At 44.3% G+C, this 14,609-nt stretch overlaps 1 protein-coding gene across 2 annotated transcripts in view; it reads left to right on the top strand.

The window, feature by feature from the left end:
- FOXO3 (forkhead box O3) overlaps positions 1–14,609 on the top strand; it is a 97,074-nt gene that overhangs the window by 422 nt on the left and 82,043 nt on the right. The gene's annotated exons all lie outside the window — the stretch shown is intronic.

Raw genomic sequence — 14,609 nt, 5'->3', positions numbered from 1 at the left:
CACTTCAGAGGGGTTTCTCCTTGGGAATGGGAGGGCAGGCACATCACTCTCCTCAGATTCCCCAGGATTCTTGAGAAGGATCAAGAGGGCAGGCCCAGGTGCGGAGACATCAGAAGGTTGTTGCAGTGATGGGATAAGCTGCATCCGGGGACTTACGTCTGTAGCCAGCGTTAGGAGGAGGGTCCTGAATATCGTGCCATTAACACTGTAAACAGCCTTGGCCGGGTTGCTCAGTTGGTTAGAGCACTGTCCCAATACGCAGGTTTGATTCCTGGTCAGGGCATATACAGGAATCAGTCAATGAATGTATGAGTAAGTAGGACAACAAATTGATCGATCTCTCTCTCTCTCTTTCTCTCTCTCTCTCTCTCAAATGAATAAGTAAAAACAAACAAAACCCCACTGTAAACAGCATTCAAAATTGGGCTCCAAGGAGAGTACTAGGGACTTTTGAGATCAGTCATCAGTCAGATGCAGCTGGTGGGAACTTGAAGTGCTTAGGACAGTGGGATGCTTCCCACAGCTGCCACTGCTCACAGATGAAGCGTGTAAACACGTGTGAGTTCACTTCCATTTTGATTTTCCAAAAGGGTGCTCGCATATTTGGGGGACAGGGATGGGAGGGTATCTTGAAAATACCTGGTTTCTAGGATGCATTTTCAGAGGAGTGAAGTGCCTTCAGGAACAGTCAGGCTCAAACGAAGAAGCCTGTCTGTCAGCAGTCTAGAAGGCGTGGCTTCCAGCCCGAGGATCAGAGGGATCTGAGTGCTTGGCTCCTGTGGCCCAGGTATGAAGATGGCACTAGGGACATCTCTCTGCTCAACACTCTTTGGAAATCCCTGCTGGGAGGCCATAGAGGAGGGCTTTGGTTTTGAGAAGAAGGTCCCTATGTCTCCGACTTCTGCATAAGGCTGAGTTGGGGAGGTTTGTAGTTGAAATTGGAAAGCTTTTATCCCCTCCCCACCAAAAGGGCAAAACCCATCAGATCTTTAGTCTGCATTGGTACAGATAGGTGTGGTGTGTGTAGTCCCAGCCTTAGGTTTACCTATCATTTTCATGGTCATAACTAAATGCTGCTGTTGACTGAACATTTATTATGTGGCAGACACTGCTGAGAGCTTTATAGGTATTAGGTTTTCCTCTTTACAGATGAGAAAATTGACATACAGGCTGGTTAAGTGACTTAGCCAAGGCTGGACAGTTGGTAGGTGATAGAGGATATCTGCATCGGCATGTCTCTACTTTGACAAAATAAACTCTAAAATTGCTAATTTATTCAGGCTTTAGGAATTTTGATTTTATAATACTGCCTGAAACTTCACTGGGCTGTTCCTCTCACTTATTTCATTTTGGTTTAAAAAAAAAAAAAGAGAAAGGGAAGCTTGCATAATCTTCTATAAAAATTAAGACACATGTGTTCTACCTGGCTTGTCACTCTTTCAGAACACATAAAGAACAGAGTGGAGTGTTAGGCTGTGGACAGGCATTCGCAGTGAACTCAGAGACCCTTAAGACTTGCACTCCTGTGAAATGCAATTATTCTTAAGGATGGGACTTTCCAAATTGCCTGTTTGCCCAGGCTGCCAAAGAGATGTCTTCCAAGGAAGGTGGCCCAGGTTGTATTTTGCAGATTCAGAAATGAGACAGAGACGCTTTCACTCTGCACCACATCTGAGTTTCCCTGCAGTCACTGCTTTTCCTCTCTTCCTTTCCCCTGTGGAAGCAGAAGCGGCCTAAGTGTGGTCTACCACCGGGTGAACAACCTTGTCGTGCTTGGCCTGGTTTCGGAAGCCAATTGGTCATTCAGGTCTAGCTTTTATTCTCTTCTTTGGATCTGCTTCACACTTTGAGGCCCAGGACATTGTGTATGATGGTTGAAGAAGGTGAACTGACGTGAACAGGTGTTGAATGATGGAAGCATCAGGACAAGGAGGCCAAGTTTCAGACAATGCGGGTGGTTAATTGATTGGCAAAGAGGGATCGTCTAGTGTTGGGTGATGGCCCAGTAAAACCACATAGGCAGGAGCTGGAGGGTTATAGTTGTGTGATTGTGATGACATATCAGGGGCAATGGCTGGGTTTAGGACAGTTAGACCATTATGTAATTTCTTCAGAGAGCATTATCTAACAACACATGCGTACTCTCAGTTAAATGGTATCATTAATGAGCACATTTTATAATTAAAAATGGAACCATTGAGACACTTTGGGGAGGAAAGTGAACCATAGTAGTTCATACTCTGGAATGAAAAAGGAGAAAGCAGAGTTATTTTGTGGCTCTGGGATAATAAAAATAATGTTTTGTGCTTTGATAGTGTTTTCCAAGGAGTTTAGAATTATGAATAATTTCTTCTTTGTCGAAGCGGGAGAAGCATTCTGTCTGTAAACTAAATCCCAGAGTCCCCTGTGCTTGAGGGGCAAAGGAATGAGAAGAAAGAAATAGGAAACTGTATGTTCCATCTTTTCTCCATTATCACCCTTTCATGAAAAATGATCTGCAGCTTGCTGCCAAAGCTTTGTTACAAGAACTTGGTTGTCTGGTATTTCTCATCTGCATGAAAAATAAAAAGCATCTCCATTTTCTCTGAGATTAATGATAAAGATAAAGCTTTCTCAATACTTTAAAATATAGGCTGCATAGTCTCCAAGAAAAGCCCTTAAAACAACCAAGGCTATTTTTTGAATATTATATAAAGAGTTTTAATTGTCATATAGGGACAAAATATTTTCCTTGCACTCTTTTACCCCCACAGAAAGAAGGGGAAATCAACCTTCTCTCTTGGTTGGCCTGGCATGGGTCATTTATTTACTAGCCACTTCAGTGCCTGCCAGTTGCTTTTAGATTAAGTAGAGGGATCATCCTAAACATCTTGTTCTCCAGATGTGGGAAGCAGGCCCAGCAGACTTGTGACTTGTCCTAAGACTCGCGGTGAGTGGAGGTGAAGGTGAAGCATGTGCTAAGAAGCCTGAGATTCCCAGCCCTGTGTTCCAGCAGGAGACAGTGTTCCTCCGAGAAGTCACATGGAAATCTCTGTAACTAGTTGTGAGAACTCGGAAACATCTCTTTTCTCAGTCGTTGGCAAATAACATTTTCAAAGAGGTTAGACTTTTTTAAATGAAAATTTCGCATTCTGCCTGTAAACAGAGCTGTCTTAAAAGAGCTAGGAGAAAATAAGTGAGCTGTTTGTAAGATAATTCATTTACCCTATAAACCGTAATACCTGTCAGTTGGGTTTTTGTCATGTAGATAAGTGACTCCTAGAAGATATTAAAGGGTGGGTTTATTTACTTATTTATTTTTGAGGAGGTAATTTGTCAGGGCAGATTTTTGATATTTTGATTTCTCTTGCTTCCTATATATAAAGATAAGAAAGCCAAGTCTGACCCAGTAAAAACAGTGCAGTAGTTCAGTCCACCCCTCCATCTATTATTCACCACCTGTGTTAGGTGTAACTGGCCCCACATCTGCCAGCCCAGTCCATCTCACATGGGCCCTGTATCCTCAGTGATTTTCTAGGGGAAGGACTCATCTGAGAAGCAAATTAATGCTAAATTGATAATAGAACCTCTTGAGTTGTGGAACTGAACGCCTTGGCTGTCATCTGATTTAACCCATTATTTCTGGATGAGGAGATTAAGGATGAGAGACACAAAGGAGCTCACCTGGAAGGGCACAGTGACGAACTGAGTTGGTGGTCACCACAGTCACCACTTTTGGAGGAAGAGCCCGCACTGCTGTCATGAAGACCTGGACATGCCTACACTTGTCTGGACACGCTGCTCACTTCAGACACCACTACATCATCCTCCAGGGAGGAGCCAGGCTTTGTAATTGGCGGTGGCCAGTGTGGAGGCATTCTGTGGAAATGTACCTGTGGGAGAGAGACATCCTCAGACAGCCAAAATGCTGCCTTATAAACCTCCGGACCTGGGAGAGGGATTACCTGGTGGCAGAGGAGCAAGCCCCATCACTGAATCCAAAGTGATGGGACCTGAGTTTTCTAAGTGGTTGTAACTTGGAGGGTTGTGACTTTGGGGGAAAGCATTACACACCGTGTAATGTTCCAAAAACTAGGTGCCTTGTGCCAGAGGAGTGGGCACCGTTAGCCGAATCAGTGGCTTTATTTGGCAGCAGTTAGCGGCAAGGGAAATTCACAGTTTTACCAGTCGTAATGCTGGGCAGTCCATACATTAAGTACTGTTTGGTAGACTTGGAACTCTTTTATTGGGAATTAAATTCCCTAAGCAGTTTTCTGTAACTGTTAAAGTCCAAGTGACAGCGCTAAGCTCTTCTGTAGGTATTGGAGAAGTGTGGTAGTCTTTGTAACAAGCAATTTCTTTGGCTTTGGCATTGAGAGCGAAAGCCCCACTTCTGGTCACTTTTAATGTTACCTGGAGACTTCAGTCTCAACACGGATTACCGAAAGGCTTGTAAAATGGGTTTCTAATGCTGTTGTGAATTTATCTATATGTGCTTTAAAGGCGAACTAAAACATACAGAAAATGACCTGACTAAAACTCCTGTGAGCAAAGTTTTCTTAGTAAACACAAATGGTTTGGCAGTTCTGGTCTCTCGGCAGCAGGTTGATGGCTGTGGTGTTAGTTTCAGTAGCCTGGGCCAGGGGCCAGGCCTGACCCCAGGACTCACATGACATGATCATTTGGAGACAGAGCACTGGAAGGTGCTGCCTGAGCCACACCCGTGCTCATCCCTTCACCTGTCTCCGTCCCCTGGCACGGTGATGCTTGGAAGACCAGATGGATGTAGAAGGGGTCGACGCCTTTGCTGACTTTACAGGGCAGTCAGTGATGGGGGTGTGCACACAGAAAGTTGCAGCATTGCTTGGGAGGGCCCAGAGTCTCTCTTGCCTGTGAAGAAAGGAAGTCTTGATGTGCTGTGCATCCTGACAAGTATTTCTGCCCATCCTTCCTCATTTTCACCTATGGTAATGAAATTTCTGACGGTCTCTAGTGTGTTGTTGGAGTTAATTTTCTGCTGTTGATAAAAGCATTACAGTAATACTTGAAAGAATTCCTTGTAGAAGTTTTGCAACCCTCCAGGAAAAGTGATAAAACACAGAACCCCGCTTGCTAGGGCGGAGGGAGTTGCCGTTCCTTTCGTTGGGCTTTGTTATTTGTTTGTGTAACTGAAAGAATACGGAGTCTGCTTTTTGTAAAGGAGATAACTTGGCTCATCCCTAACGTGCAGAGTGTTGGGTGAATTAATGAGGGGAACACACGTACTAATAATATGTGGCACTTACTTGGTCTTTTGGACGATTTCACCAAGAACCTTGCCATCTGGGAACTCGCATTTATGGGGATGCAGAGCCAATTTTGTATGATACCATTTCCAATGTGTATTTAAAGTGGTTTAGATTTTTATTTGGCCAAAACCTGGGAGGTTGTAGACTAATAAAGTAATAAAGATGACAGCTGTCCCTGAATAGCCTCAGAAGCACTCCAATGAGAGGTAAAAGGCGCAGGAATCTTAATTCATTTCATAGTGATGAAATTCAAACATGGTAGCTCACACAGGATCATAGAGTTGAATTCACAGTCCAGGGCTTTGACATGTAGAGGAGGAAGACATTTCACTCTACCCTTCTATGTTCTTTTGGCTGATCTAATAATTAAATCTACATGAGACAGATTAATAAGAGAAAATAACGAAACCTAATTACAAACATTTGTACTGGAACCCCACATACACGAAAGGTTCAGAGACCGAAAGTTAAAATGAGGCATACATGGCACCAGCACCTCAGGCTTCAGAGGGGAAGAAGGTCATTTGTGGGACGATAGATGTTCAGTAACTAGAAGTTTGCCCGGCCCTATAGGTAGGTCATAAAATTTATCTCTGATGATAACTCTCATTTTGGGAAAGGCCCCTGATTTAGATTCTTGTAGGTAGCTAAGGGAGGGGCAGAAGTTTCTGTGAGCCTACAGGGTCTCCATTGCTTTCAGCTCAAAATAATCCACATGGCAAAGTAGCATGGCTTGGGAAAACCTGTTCTGAACCATCAGCCACCTGACATTGCTATTTCCAAAGTCTTTAGGTCATGAAGAGTCTTTGTCATCTTATTTTCCCAGCTCCTGGGAACAGAAGTTCCCCACCTGGAGTTTAAATTCTTCTAGAGGTGCCTCAGTCTAAGCCAGGTGGGTCCCAAAGCTGGTCTGGGCTCACAGGCCTGGGCACCAGCTGCTGACTGCTGAGTGGGGAATCCCAGTTGACAGTGCATCCACGGCTCCTTCCCTCTCCAGGAGGGGCCTCTGCCCTTCCTCAGCCCTTCAGCAGAGTGTGGCTGGGCTCTCACTCCCAAGAGAGCAGAAAGCCTCTGCAATGTGTGCCCCATACTTTTCCTCCAATTTAGAGATGCCTTTTACCTCCCATTAGTGCTTCTAAGGTTATCCAGGGCGCCTTAGGAGCAGCTATCGTTATTATTCTACTAGAGGCTCAGTGCACGAAATTTGTGCACAGGTAGGGTTCCTAGCGGCTGCAGGCTGCCGGCTGCTGGCTGGAGCCTCCCATCCCCGGCTGCCAGCTGGGGCCTTCCTTCGTTCCACGCCACCGCCTCGTGGCCAGTGCATGTCATAGCGAGCGATCGAACTCCTGGTGGGTCGAACTCCCAAGGGGACACTTTGCATATTAGGCTTATATATATATATATGTAGATTAGTCTGTAGACTGCTAGGTTTTTAGCCAGTCAAAAACCTAAACCACTTTACACATTGGACTCATTATCACTCAAAATTGGCCTCTACAGAGTATGGAGTGTGCTTCCTCAGGCATCTGGACCTTTCATTCTGACTCTGCCCTTATGCATCCTGAAAGGTTACATGGAGAGGGGTTTGGGGCACAGACTCATGTTCTGCCCAGGCCCACCTCATTTCCATCTTGCATTCTCAGTAGGTTCCTTGCTACACTATTGTCTCTAAAAACAACACAGATCTGCCATTTCTGGATGGAGCAAGACTAGGAAAAAGCAAAGACCACCTTACCTTAAGATGTAAATTTCAAATTTATGTTTGTGCTCCAGGTGTACCATAGTGGCAACTTACAAAATTATGTGCAGTATGAAAGGATGAAGCCTAAGGGTAAGGACAGTATAGTACTTGACAGGTGCTAGAGGTAGGCCACACACTTGGCTCTGGAGTTTCATAGCAGCTGAAGCAGAAAGGGACATAAGATCAGCTTCCACCTGTGTAACTGGCTTTAAATAAAAACAGATCGGTTTCACAGGAGAAGCTTGGCTTTTTCTGTTACCTAGAAACTTTTTTTCTTAGGACGTCATAAAGGGAGCATTGATCTAATAGATGACATTCTCATATTTGAAAGGGAGTTCTCTAAGTTCATGAGCCAGTCTGCTTGTTTGAGTGTTCTTTCCTCAGTGATATATTTGTCTGCTTGTCTGGCCTTGTAAATTCTTTTCTGCAATGCCAGGAGTTTGGTTGGGTGTGCTTGGCTCCAGATTTAGGAAGTGACTGGACTTACAGGTGAAGCAATTGGATTAGGTTCTTTGGGAAAGTTCTTGGAGCAGCCCATGGGAGGAAACTGAGACAGGTTGGGGAAACTGAGGCATGAGACAAGATAGACCGAAGGCAAAAGTCTTGGTATAAGGAATCGCCTGTCCAGTGGCCGGCAAACTGCGGCTCGCGAGCCACATGCGGCTCTTTGGCCCCTTGAGTGTGGCTCTTCCTAAGCCTTAGGAGCACCCTAATTAAGTTAATAACACTGTACCTACCTATATAGTTTAAGTTTAAAAAATTTGGCTCTCAAAAGAAATTTCAGTCGTTGTACTGTTGATATTGGGCTCTGTTGACCAATGAGTTTGCCGACTACTGGCCTGTACCAAGAAGTAGTAGCAGGAACTCAGCAGAAGGGGCTGGAGTTGGTGTGGTCTAGCCTCCAGCAGGACTCTGCGTAGGAGACAGGACTGGTTCTCAGGAAGTTGGCCTCAGGGAAGGAGCTAGGAAGCCAGGAAGGAAATTGATTGAGCATTTATTGAGTACCATCCTCACAATAAACCTGAAGGTAAAGGTTTTCCTTTTTAATTGTTGAAGAAACAGGCTCAGAGCTGGGTCTGGCCTGTGATTGGTTCCCAGTAGGTGTTTGGTGCATCCAGTGGACCAAAGCTCCCCCAGCTTCTGAGAGGCAGAGCAAATTCAGACCCAGCCTGCCTCTGCCTGCTCCTGGTTCCCACTGCTCTATCAGAGGGGGCTCTGTCCCTTAGAACAAGGGCTGGGGGCTGGAGCAAACCTCCAGGGGGCAGATGAGGGGTCCTGACACTGCTTCTCCCTGGGCAGAATTGGTCCTCAAACTGCTCAAGGGGGTGAAGTGGTTCCATTGAAGGGCATCAGTGTGGGCATTGATGGGAATGGGTTCTCAGGGAGCACTGGGAGGTTTGTGTGCACATTTGTGGAACATATATTTTGCCAGTTCTACAGTAATATATATATGTATGTATGTGTGTGTGCGCATGCACATGCATGCGCACGCACGCGTGCGCACACACACACAGGCACGCGGGCATGCACACACAGATTCCACACTTTGCCTTTAAAGTGAAAGCTGTGGCTCAGTACTGCCCTTGTTTTCCTCCCTTCCATTTCAGGCCCGTCATGATCAGCAAACAGACAAGGCATTGTTTAAAGTACAATGTACCCTCCTGCTTCTGCATTGTCATCAGAAACCCTTGATGACATGTTTAATTTCTCTCTGAGGTTATCTGTTCTTAGTCCACGGGCCTGATGGTACATTTAGTTCTGGAACCTGGAACTTATCTTTTGCACTTGTGTTGCACAAAGTCAGTCACAGGACACAATATTTTTATAGAAAAATGTAAGGATTCCTGCATTTTGAAATGACTTGGTGTTTTCAAACTAGTAACATTAAGTGGGACACATGCTGGAGAAGGCTTTCCCCTCCCCTCCCTCCTCCTCTAGCTTGTCCCCAGTCTAGCCGTCCATTCTTTCGCAGTGAGGCAGAAGGGACCTGTCTGCACAGTGTAAGGTTCCTTCTAAAAATGAAGATAATGTTTAAGGCAGCTTTAGCAGAGTTAAAAAGCTCTTAAGTTCTGGTGACAGTCGGTTAACCAGTTGCATTGCTTGTGACCTCATTTAAGAATGTGTTTTATCTCATCATTTTTAAATTGATAAATTCAACAAAGGTAGGGATGATAGGCATGAGTTGTTTTTTGAGTAAATTTTTATATATACTTTTTACTATATTTAAAAAATTCAGTTCCTATTTTCCTCTGCCCTGGGACTAATTCATTTCGCCAGTGTGCTGATTCATTGGCATGGACCATTTTTGACTTGATATAATATTATTATTTTTAAAGCTAAACTATATGAAAAATTAAGATTTACAAGAAGATATAATCTGAAGGTTGTTACACAATAGATTTCTTTCATTAATGAGCTGTTACATTTTAGAAAATCAGATTTCAGAAATTCAGTTATGGTCAACTTCACAAGCATGCCCTTGTCATGCCAAATGAGGCATGTATGCCTAGACACAAAGCTTTCTCCCTCTACCCTCTGATCAGCACCGCTGCTACTTTATATCTCCTAGTCTCCTCCTTCCTCCGTGCAAAAGGCGGAGGCTAAGTGGAAGCTTAGAATATCAAGACACACTGAGAGTGTCTTTGTGGTGAGTCAGGTTACAGGGTCCTGCTGGCGGGGCCTCCCGGAGTGTAGTAGGCTGGACAAATAGAACATACAGCCCGACCGGGGCCTGGCCCTCTCACGTACAGCATCAGCAGCATGCTTGCAGGATGCTTTCTGCTCTGCTGGGATGATTTTTTGCAACGAGGCCAACAAACAAAACAAAAACACAGTCTGTTGTGGTGTAACAAATGTGGAAAAGTTTGAAGGACTACTTAGAATTTTTTTTATGGAAAGCAATGATAATATCTTAGTTCCTTAACATTTATTAAGTAAACATAGTGTTGTGGGTTCTGCAGTAGAACATTTGAAAATTGACATTCCTGAGGATATTTCCGAAGACAAAGTAGCCAAACCTGGTTTTGGTCCAGTGGGGTTGGGGTGGTTGGATCCCAGTGGGTTTTGCGGAGAACAATGGGTAGTATCATGGGGCCTGGGTCCTGTTCTACACGGAGCTGTTTCCTGTGTTTCAGCTTTGCTTAACTTCTTCAGAAAACTATTGTTTTTGAAAATAAAGTGAAAATCTAAGTGGTAGGGAGGAATATAGGCTGTATTTAAACTGGCCTGTGTAGTTTCTCCTGGTCACAAGCAGCCCACGCTTTGGAGCTCCGTGATGTAAGCCCCCCTGACTGGGTCGGGAGTCCTGACCGGACCGGGCCGGGCCTTGGCTGCCCTGGGCCACACAGACGCATGTACAGCCGGGTCCTTGTTTACTTCCTCTCCAAGTGCTGGGGACATTCAGTACTATGGACTGTGCCTGTACAAGCACAACACTCCTGCCAGCGCTCACTCTCAGCCCTGCCATTCCTGACTGTCTTGGAAAGTGCTTCATCCGTGAGGCAGGCTTTTGTTCTTCGAGTGCAGGCATTATTCTCCAGGTTCCAGTGCAGACTTGCAGGCCCACTCCCCTGCCTTCTAGCCCAGTGGTGCAACCTCAGTTTTCGCTGCTATTAACTCTAAGAGCCGGAGGAGGAGTCAGGGAGGCGGCGGATCTTGCTGGGACACAGTGGCTGGCTGCACAGCACCAGATCCAGTGACTAATACTTGGGAAAGCGGTGCTTTCTTTTGGAGCTTACGGGAAATTTAAGGGGCTCTTGGATCGCACAGTGTTGTCTAATGTGGATTCTAAGACACAGCCTTCTAATTCCAAGTGTACAAAAAAACCCCACCTGTTTTATACTGAATGTTAGTCAAGCTTAGGTGATCCTTTGCAGTTTCATGAATAATCAAAACAAAAGCCTGTTGCCTGGGATGAAACTGTTGCAAAAACCAGTGGTATGCTCTTTCCAAGGAAACATTTTACCCTCTAGATATTTATTCTTAATCAAAGGATATCGTGTACTATACAACAAGCCATCATAAAAACTCTTTTAAACATTAGTATTCAGGCAAAACAGGCACATAGATGTATAGAGTTAAATGTGAAGATTGTGACTCATTAACAGGATTTAACTTCAATCCCTTTTTTAAAAACGATAATACTCAAGTTAGAGGAAAGGGAAGAGGTAATAGATAGAACAAGAGCACTTGTTTAAAGACTGTAATGGGCAAGAATTACAAATGGAGCATTGAGACTGATATTTCTGTCAGAATTTTGGATGCCAAGCTCACAAATTCTATTATGGTTCAAAAAACTTTCCTCAGTTTAGTCTTGGACTTATTGCTCTTTTAGGAGACTCATGTTACAGCTTTCAGACTGGAGGGAATATTGCAGCTCATTCTAGGTCAGCCACCTCCTTCGAGAGGAGAAACTGAGGCCAGTCCTTGGTGTGGGCTCAGAGCACCAAGCTAGATAGTTAGGCGGAGTGGCCAGGAAATAGTCTGTTCTCTCCAGGCCCTTTCCTTTAGAAGATGTGCTGGCTGCCTGCCTCTGTGACTGCGATAAAGACCCGCGTGGGGCCGGGCAGGACAGTGGGGGGCTGAGGATACAGAGATTTCTTTTTGCTGCTTCTGGGGTATGAGTTTCTCATTTCACAACGCAGGTATAGCTGGGACTCACTGGGAGGTCTTCCCTAGTGGGTGGTCCGTTTGCATTCAGAATAACCAGGCCTGTTACGGAGAGGCAACCATCCTAATGTTGAGTACCTCTTGAGGGACTTTATGTCTGTTAGAACGATGCTTCTCAAAGTGTATTCCTTGGGAACAGTAGTAGGCTTCATGATTTGGGAAGTCAGGTTAAACAAGATTTAAATGGTATATTTATTTTCTTGTCTAAACAGGACTTCTCCAGGTAGTCCCACCTCAGGGGAACCCCATCACGTCCTTCTGGTGGTGGGAGTCAGCGTGAACTCCAAGATTCTGACTAACCAGGCAAAAGCAGAAGGGTCACAATCGTATGAAACTGTAGCCCCAAAGTTCACTTTTCGGTCAGGCATTCAGGAAGCAGCACATGAAAATTTGCTTGGATACAGTTTCCTCATAGTTCTTCAGCAGCTTGAAATAACATCTTGAGCTGGCAGTAAACAAAAATCTCAGGTCATCCGTTTTTCTTTCCATCTGATTGAACAAGTTTATTATATAGGGAGGTGAAACAAGATTAAACTTGGTGCTCCTGAAGCCAAAGGTTTGGGGGTCTGCTCTTTATAGAGTCACTTATAGGTTCCAGTTACCTTGAAAGAAAGAAATAAAAAGTATTCTTAAAAAGTTTATGTGTTTTAAAGTTTAACCCTTGCCACCTTTTTAGTAAAAAAAATTTTTTTTTTGAAAATTGTGGTATATTGATTTAAAGGGAGTACTACTCTGCAATAAAAAGGAGCAAACCACTGATACAAAACATGGGTGAATCTCAGACTTATGCAGAAGAAGAGTAGATACTATCTGACTCCATGAATGTGAAGTTCTGGGGAGGCAAGACTAACGCATGGTGACAGAAAGCAGATCAGCGATCGCCAGGGGCCATGGAGGTAGGAGGAGACTGACTGCAAAAACTTGCTGGGGAGGTGAAAATGTTCGTATCTCTGTAGTAGTGATTGCCCTGGTATGTACAAAAATTCATTTAACTGTATGCTTAAAATAGGTGCCTTTTTTGGGTATGTAAATTATACCTTTAAAAAGTTGATTTAAAAAGAAAAGGGAGTTTAGAAAAGGCTATAGGTGGAATTTCTTTGTGTCACTTGAAGAACAAACAGTACAAAGGCCAGTTTTTAAGCACTGTAAGGCCCTTTGCTTTATTTCTTGAGTTATTCCTGTCTTCACCATTACTTATGATGATCTCTCTCTTCTGCCTTCCTCTGTGTTTCGAGTTTTGAGCAATAGAAATTCTTTCCTTTCAGGAAGTTAAGAGTTCTTGTCAGTAGGATGCAAGAATGCATTTTACATTCACCTGAAATTATTTTTCAAGTAGGAGGCTGGATTAGCCCTGATGGTTTTCTGGAATGGAAGCATGAGTGTAGGTGTGGGGGAGAGGGGCGTGTTCCTCACATAATGGTGCAGTAGTTCCTGGCACCTTTCTAAGCTCTGTGTGAACGCTAAAAGAGAGGGCCGTGAGTTTTGCTCCTGGCTTGTCTGCCACAGCGGGGGGCCTCGGTTACACATTTATCGTGGTTTCAGAGTCTTAGAGAAGCCATCTGTTGAGAGGGTGCTGAGAATGGTCCCTGCGGTGGTAATTCAAGTGGGTGAGGGGAGAAGAAGGTGCTATTCCTTTCATTGCTCTGCAGTCTCATCTCAATCTCAGCACCATTAGAAGTCAGGGCATTTTTCTAGTGTGTCCACAGGAATATATCATTCAGTGGGTAATTTGAACATGTAGGTATTGGGAATATGGTTGTTTTTAAAGTTCAAGTCCTCCATGTGTAGTCAGAGTTGCCCTCTAAGAAAAAACTAGCTTGTCCTTAAATGGATCGTGTCATCTGGATTTGGTACAAGTGTTTTTTCTTAGAAGGGAGGATTACACATTATAGTAACAAGATGTTCTTTTATTTCCTGGTTTATCAGAAGATGTTGATTGTGAAATAGGGTGTGCAGATATTTTAGATATTACTGTTTTTAAATAGATGAGCTTGAAGGAGTGAGGAAAGATTGTGTCTGAAGGTTCACTGTGCCTTAGGCAAACTAGAAATTGAGGGGGGAGGGGAAGAAAAAAGGAAATTTTTTTTTCTTTGCCATGTATTTCTTTGGGACATTTTTTGTTTCTGTGTTTGTATAGTGTTTTGTTAACTGACTTTTCTTTAAAAAAAAATCACTAAAGCAAAGAGAGGAGAGACCAGCACAGAGTTGTATGCCGATATATTCTCTCTTCTCTCTTGTTTTGCCCTCCCCCAAAAGTTGTGGGCAGATTAATTTGACGTGGAGCGGGGGCAACTTGAGATTTTTAGATTGATTTAAGCTACAAGTTTGTAAAAAGATGAAAGCAGGTGAGGTTTGCGAAACTTTAGAGAAGAAAGAAGGGAGTTCCTGTTCGCCTTCCCCTTCTCAGGAGAGCTGTAGAATGTCAGAGGCTTGCTTTCTGCTCCTAAGGTTTAGAAGCCAAATAAAACAAAGCTTTCTTTGTTTTTTTATTCATAGAATAAAGGTATGAAACAGCCTCATGGACCACAGTAGCACCGTCCACGTTCCGGAGGGGTTTCTGGAAGGTCAGGCCTTCAGCACTTCCCTTCCTCTCCCCACCTCAGCCACATCGCCCTCTGCTCTGGCCTCCCTCTAACATTCCCTTCTTCTGGCTCAGGCCATTTTTTTTTTTTTTTTTTTTAAGTTTTCTGAACTCTAAGAACATAGAGGGCAAATCCGAGCTCTGGTCTCCCTGGTGGTGGCCATGGTGTTTCATTCCCCCGGGAGCCCCTGGGGACTCTGGGCCTGGTGAGTTGCAGGGACCTTGTCAGGTTGGGTCAGGACAGATGGGCCTGCTCATCCCCAAATCTGGCTTTGTTGAATCTGGCAGAGCTCCAGCAATTTCCAAACTGACTCCTACTGGGTCAGTTTGAGATAAGAATGGGCTTCACCTG

Source organism: Myotis davidii, unplaced genomic scaffold (assembly GCF_000327345.1).
Source record: "Myotis davidii unplaced genomic scaffold, ASM32734v1 scaffold68, whole genome shotgun sequence".
Taxonomy (NCBI): Eukaryota; Metazoa; Chordata; class Mammalia; order Chiroptera; family Vespertilionidae; genus Myotis; species Myotis davidii.
Note: the sequence above shows the minus strand (reverse complement) of the source record. Positions and strands in the feature narration are given on the sequence as shown.